Source organism: Pyrus communis, chromosome 15 (genome assembly GCF_041283825.1).
Source record: "Pyrus communis isolate YQ-2024b chromosome 15, ASM4128382v1, whole genome shotgun sequence".
NCBI classification, from domain to species: Eukaryota; Viridiplantae; Streptophyta; class Magnoliopsida; order Rosales; family Rosaceae; genus Pyrus; species Pyrus communis.
Window position 1 is genome coordinate 19,854,089 of NC_142579.1, and position 7,346 is coordinate 19,861,434.

Genomic DNA, 7,346 nt, shown 5'->3' on the forward strand with positions numbered 1-7,346 from the left:
AATTGTATAAATCTAGACACTGGCCTGTAAAAAATAATGACTACATTTTGTATGCAGTCTTTATTATCTTTATGTTATTAGTGTTAGTCTGCATTTCTATCCATTTATATTTTTAGAACATGTTCTATAGTTTAATTTTCATTCCTTCAACAACATGCAGGCACGGTTTTCAAGTATAAATCTATTATTGGTGTCAAATGGGTTTTCAAGACAAAATTTAACTTGGACGACACAATACAAAAGTACAAGGCAAGGCTAGCTAAAGGTTACTCTCAAAAGGCTAGAATTGATTTTAGTGAGACCTTTGCTTGCAAGGTTAGACACAATAAGAAATTTGATTGTACTTGCAACTAAGAAATGTTGGAAGTTATATCAACTAGACGTCAAATCTCTTTTTCTTAACGGAGTACTACATGAGGGGATTATGTAGATCAACGTGAGGGGTTTGTGCGTGCATACGGAGCATTGTATAGCCTGATTGATTAATTAGAATACAAACACTAACAGAATATTGTTGTTTAATTTCTTGCATTTTCCTTTCTTCTTTTATTACGAAATGGCTTCATCATTTGGTATTAAGAGCCGGGTTGGTTCCACTGGGACACCTCTGCAGACGGTTGTTACAAACTTACCACCACCGCGGTGGAGGCCAAAATTGAGTCCCGACCGAATCATTGGGCGGCTAAGTTTTGAGTTGTTCAAAACACGATGGCAACGATTTCCTTAGGACAAGTTGAGTTTCTGTCCCGCATGGCTGAAATCAACAATCCATGATGGAGGAGAAGCGTGCTGAGCGAGTGTCGATGAGTCTCCCACAATCGCAATGTCCGGTCATTGCGACGCAGCAATCAACAATCGATTTCCATTTCCAAATATCTTGACTTGGGCCTTTGGCAGAGGGTTATAGAGTTGCTGCACGTTCGTAAGGTCAATAAACCTTATGAATCAGAGCTTAAAAATCACTTTCAATGCTAGATACACTGCAAGCATGAATGCATCTTAATTGTTTGATGAAATGCCAAATAGGGGAATCCGCGGTAAAGGTAGGGGCCAAACGTTTCAAGCTTTTGATCTTCTTTCAAGAAATGCCAAACATCAAACTATTATTCTTTCAAGAAAGCAAAAGGAAATGGCAAGTCTGATTTCAGGTTCGGCCATTTTAAGCTGCCCCAATTATTTAAACTTTGTGCTTCAAAAAAGATGTTATGAAAATGTTGTCCTTACCAATATTTGATCAGGGTGGCACTAATGTGGAGAAAGTTGCGGGGTGAGTTGTTTGATAAAATGCAGCGTTCATGGTTTTTACTTGATATTTATCCATGTGGTATCCTACTTCCCAATCTCTTGAATTTTTCAGCGACAATGTTACTTATTGCACGAAATTCCACTTTCAACTTTGGATGTAATGTTTCAGCTCGCTTAATTTATTTCTACTATTTATGGTCATTGCCAAAAGATCTCAACCACATCACTTTTTCAGGTAGTTAGCGACTCGATTATAGCTGCTCTCTCTCTGCTCTTCAACTATTTGATAATATGATGTCAGATTTCATTCCTGATGCTTCTCTGCATGGTGAATTACTAAAGGTATTGGATATAAAGCCACTGGTTAGTATTTTCGCTGGACTGCTAAATTGGAATTTAACAGTTCTAACAAACAAGAGTTGGGACTTTCCCAGGGTAACTAAATACCACAACCATATTGCAGCTGTAATTGACCTGTTGCTGGCGGTATGCAACTTGGAGGCAATAGTTGCATGGCAAGTTGTTTAGCATACTCACACAAGTGGATTAAAGCATATTGTTTCAATGATTATTGCTTTCATTACATTGTTTTGGAAATGTGATTTTGCTGCTATTCCCATAAAAGCGTTTGATAACAGACCTTCAAATAATGCTGGTTATGGGGAAAGAGTTTACATCTAGCCAGGGTGCGCCTAGGTGGCCTTGGAGGTGGGGCTTCACCATTTTCACCTCTGTTTTGTGGGAGTGGGCGAACACTAGCCTAGGCTCGTCGGGTGCAACTAGGCACCTAAGGCATCAACTAGGCGTCCCTTTTTCATTTTTAGGTGCTGAAATCTAGATTTCTTTTAGTTGTAGGGCTGTTTTTGAGTTGCAGACCAAGAAACCAACCAAGGAGATGACGGAGATGACGACGACGGCTAGGGTTTTTTAGGATGAGTTTGTTTTTTAATTTTTATTTTTTGTCTTCAAAGCTTTAACTGCCCCACTTTGTTAATATTTATTACCCCCACTATCTTACATTTATTACCTGCCATCTCCTTACTTTTCACTTTTGCTTTTAATATTTATTTCCTTATATATTAAATAACTCTTTTTTTTTGCCCCTAAATATGCTAATGATTGGCCGGTAGAAAAAAACATCTTTTTATTATATTTTTTAATGTTATATAATTCTTTTTTTAAGTCTTTATATTTATCCTTATTTCTCTTCTTTTTTTCCTTGTATATTAGCACTTGCCTACACATTTTGTGTGTACGAACACAGTTTTTTAGAAAATGAGAAGGAGAGGGGGGGGGGGAGAGAGAGAGAGAGAGAGAGAGAGAGAGAGAACCGGGGGGGGAGTGGGAAGCTTTTGTTTTTGGTTTTTTATTTTTTTTATTTTTTTTTATATAAATATTAGAGGTTTTTTAACATCACCTGTAGGTGAGGCTTCAATAAAAAATAGTAAAATTTGGACCTGTGAAATTACATTATCGCTCATCATTTTTTTTGTGTGGTAGTAGTCTTTTCACCCTCTTTTGGTTAACAAAGAGGGTTTCATTAATTAATAGATATATATATATATATATATATATATATATATAGGCATTTACTGAAGTAGATGCTTGAAAATTGATTAATTTGATTGCTTGATTAAACTTGGTCATGTGAGTTATACTTATTTATAATTTGTGCACTTTTGAATGACAATGAATATTTGTTTTACAAAGTATTATAATATACACATATATAATATAAAAAAAAAAATATATATATATATATATAGTATAAAAATTAAGTCTCGTGAGGCTTCATCTCACGCCTCAAGCCTTTCGCCTAGGCGGAGCTATCCATCAAACGAGCTCACGCCTTCGCCTTTTAAAACATTTCATCTAGCATACGTGGTTATGGGGGAAAGAGTTTGATTTTTGGATCACCGTACCATACAAATGTCAATTAATGCGCTTATGTTGTTATCTCGTATGCCTAGAATCTTTGTTGGAGAGTGCTACCACTCATCGTCTTATAAGCATTTTAACGGCTCATGACTGGATTTCCTCACAGACCCTTTGATCAAATTTTCAACTTTGTATCACTATCTTGATGTGTCTGTCAGTCTATATAATACCATTAGTTATACTGACACTGCTTTAAATTTGTTGATATTCAAAGCTCGATTCAACCATTTTGGTTTGCTTTTGCAAGTTCTTTCCTTGGAGTGGATTATTTGCCGCTGTTGCAGACTACAAATGCCAATCTGATATGAGTGTGCTAGATTTTAATGTTTCTCCAACCGGGACAGATGCAGAGAAAGGATATCAGACTACTCTTGGAACATCAACTTGGGATGGAAAATGATCAAACGATAATGCACTTTCAGAATTTGATGATAAAGTTGCTTGGGTTCAATTTTTCATGGTAATTTTTTGCTATCTATGCATCACTCACTACGCTCCAAAGGATTAGGCCATTAATTTTGCGCGCTCTTCTTGTTCCATCCAACGAAAGGAGAACAAACTTGTAACTCACGTATGCAGTCTTTGGACATTCTACAGCAGTCATATGGAATCGACATATCTGCAGGCCGAAGTCGAAATTCAAACATCTGCAGGCCAAAGTCGTCAAACAATGTTACCCACCAAGATATCTCACACTGGGATTTAATTCAGTTATAACTGGAGAGGTACAAGTGTTAGTACAACAATGGTTCTTGGTGGTGGTCCAAATTAATTTACCAAAAATATAAAATATATATAGTTTGTATAATTTGACCACCAAGGTTGAGCTCCTATTGCAAATGATGCCAGCTTAAATTAATGCAACATTTGGCAATATTTTAGAATGTTTCTGATAGAATCAAGGCAAAGGAAGGAACAGAGCGAATGGTTCGATTGAAACAACATGAGGACTTTGTCTGGAAACTGGACCAGGGCAATAAAGTTGGGCGATGGTTTACAATGCTTCGACCATATTCTATTAAATTCAAGCATATATGATCAGATGAATAGGTCAAGATAGTGTTCGTTGCTCCTTAATTACACTTAAGTTTGATTTTCTTTTATTCATGAATTAGACTAGTTTAGAGTATTGTATATCCAAAAAGCAAAACTATTAATCGGACAATATTCCAATCTCGCAGTACACCAAATAACACGTAGTGCTTAAGCAAATCAGAAAAAACACGAGATGCTTCAAATATGAAGGACTTGCGCGACACGATTACACCACTATCCTGGGAAAAAAAATATTAGCTTATTTTTAGTCCAGAAAGGACAAGTATATTAGTAGAACGTAGTTCTTGTTATACTCTCAAGAAAGATCTCCATAACATAGTGTAAAATAACTCAGTAGAAAATTATCATAAATTACGTGATATATTAATACAAGTTCAAAGCTCAAATTGATCTAAACTATATGATCAGCCGTTCGTACAACTTTATTTAATTAACAACATAAAAATAACTTACCAAATATTTAAGTAAGCCAACTCTGTCTATAAATGAAAACAATAGAAAACACAAGAATTCCTGCTCTTAACCATGGACAACAAAGAAATCAAACAAAAAGTAAAAAGAAAAAAAAAAGAGAAATAGAGGCACATCGCTACACAGCGGTTGTGCGCGAATTCAGTAGAGCTTTCGAAGAGCCGGCTGACTGTGATGAATTATAGGTAGTGCAACTGCTACACGAACACTGAGTTCGATCTTTTGCTGATGATCCGGTGAGGTTAGACGTATAGGAGAACCTACACATACTCAATGCAGGTGCAAAGTACATTGGCACTGGCAACTTCGAAGGCAGGCTTGGCATGGGGGCTTCGAAATTGAGAACATTAATCACTTGCCTAATAGAAGGCCTAACGGTAGGATCAGGATGGCAACACCATAACCCTACTGTCATCAAGCACTCAATTTGCTGCTCATCAAATTCCTTATTCAATCTTTCATCAACAGCTTCAAGTATTTGGTCTTTTCCATACAAATCCCAAACCCACTCCACCAGCCTTACCCTGCTTGGTTCTGCCTTTGCTTCGACGGGCCTTCTTCCACAGCTAATTTCTAGGGCAACTACCCCAAAACTGTAGACATCGGATTCTTTACTAGCCCTTCCATCTGTCACACATTCTGGGGCTAAATACCCCATGGTGCCTGCTAATACAGTTGTTTGTGACCCCAAGCCATGGTCTACAAGCCTTGCAAGCCCAAAATCTCCAAGCTTGGCATTGAAATTGGAATCCAACATCACATTGCTTGACTTTATATCTCTATGCACAACACATTGTTCCCACTCCTCGTGAAGATACAGAATTGCCGATGCTAAGCCAAGGGCTATTTTGTGCCTTACTGTCCAAGTTAGATGGAGCTTCATCCCAAACAGATGGGAATCAAGGCTTCCATTCGGCATAATTTCATAGACCAGAAGGAATTCACCTTGTTCATGACACCAACCGATGAGCTGCACCAAGTTTCTGTGCCTCAACCGACTGATGATCCTCACTTCCGCTATGTACTCCTTTTTCCCTTGCTTTGATCCTCTAGATACTCTCTTCACAGCCACTTCTGTGTTTGACTCAGTTAGCAAACCCTTGTAGACTCCTCCAAATCCTCCCTCTCCAAGCTTGCCTCCCTCAGCGAAGTTGTTTGTTGCGCGATTTAATTCACGGTAAGTGAACCTCCGCGGCCCAGTTCCCTTGTCAAATTCATCATCCATAGATATATCATATGCCTCATTTATCTTCTTAGCCCTTTTTCTCCAAGAGATGAACCAAAAGAGACCTAATCCACAACTCAAAAAACCGAAACCCGCCCCTAAACCAACCCCAATTCTTATTTTTCTTTCTGCTTCATTATTACTACTGATCTCCAGGGTTGAACTAAATGACCAAGACAGAATGTTGTGTATTTCCACCCATTCACCCGTGGCAGCAGAGAAACCGACACTTACCAGCTCTGGCAACACCTTCCTCAGATCAATTATGTACGAAACACTACAATCTCCAGCGCTGAACTCTGGATTCTTAGAATATGTTAGAAAAACACTTAAATTTTGGGAGGTGGAGTTATAACTTACCCATGCATTTGCTACTGATCCATTTTTTATGGTAGTTTTCCACGAAATGTTGGCTACTGAAACAACGGAGTTGACATTGATTCCTACATGATCAGGACTTGGATCCCAACTGTTTTTAAAACTGTCAAACTCCACGGCAACAATTTGATTCTTGGTTGAGTTGAAGTTGGAATTGGAGCTAAATAGACCAAGGTATCCCCCTGTTGAATTTTCCGGGATTTTTGAATCCAGTGGTGCAAGGAAGAAAGAGATGCCATCACCATAGCGTGTATCATCCAAGGCTTTCATGACAAAGGTGAAATGGGTTGTGAAGTCGGTGAGCCTCCCCGTGCTGGCATCATAAAGATGCACTGGTTGAGCAAACGAGGCGCGACCAGCGCTTTCAGTTAGCGGACCATCAACTTGATTCTTTGTCAGCTGAATGACTCCTCTTGATGGGAAAGCATCACCTTGGTAGGTGATATCCTTCGTGTTTGTATCAAAACTGGAGATGTTGAAGGAGAACGAGTTGACATTTCCGAGTAGTAAGAGTAAGAGAAAGAAGTGGAAGAGAAGATAGGGAAAAGTTTGTGTTTGGAGGTGTGAAATTTGTTTGAAGAGAGCCATTGTTCAAGGGTCTGCATTCAGAAAGAAAAGCAAGAAGGGGGAGGCATGCTTATTTAGTCGGAGAGGCCTAGGCTGAGTTCAACTATATGCTTGTCCTGATTGAAGACTTTTTTTTCAATCAACCAAGTCAATTCCATCAAAATGATACTCTTCTCAGCTCTTTTTCCTCAAATAATATATCACACAAATTATTGAAGAACATTTCTGATCATATTTTCTTTACCACAATATATGTGTGCAGACACTTGACATTATGGTCTAGTGGCCTTTTTATTTAGTTGAAAGATTTTAGATTTAACTCATGCGAATGACGAGTTAGAAGCCTGCTGCTAGTGTAGAAGCCAAACTTATGGTCATGAGGAGGCTAAAATGTCTTTGTGAGTCTTCTCGACCCCTAGAAGAGGTGGATAACCGTGACTTACCAATAGTTGTCCTTTTTTTAAAA

At 38.3% G+C, this 7,346-nt stretch overlaps 1 pseudogene across 1 annotated transcript; it reads right to left on the bottom strand.

The window, feature by feature from the left end:
* Positions 1-4,650: 4,650 nt before the first annotated feature.
* On the bottom strand, positions 4,651-7,011 carry LOC137728583 (L-type lectin-domain containing receptor kinase IX.1 pseudogene; annotated as a pseudogene). The gene has a single exon (XR_015956440.1). The product of XR_015956440.1 is annotated as an L-type lectin-domain containing receptor kinase IX.1 pseudogene (transcript).
* Positions 7,012-7,346: the final 335 nt, after the last annotated feature.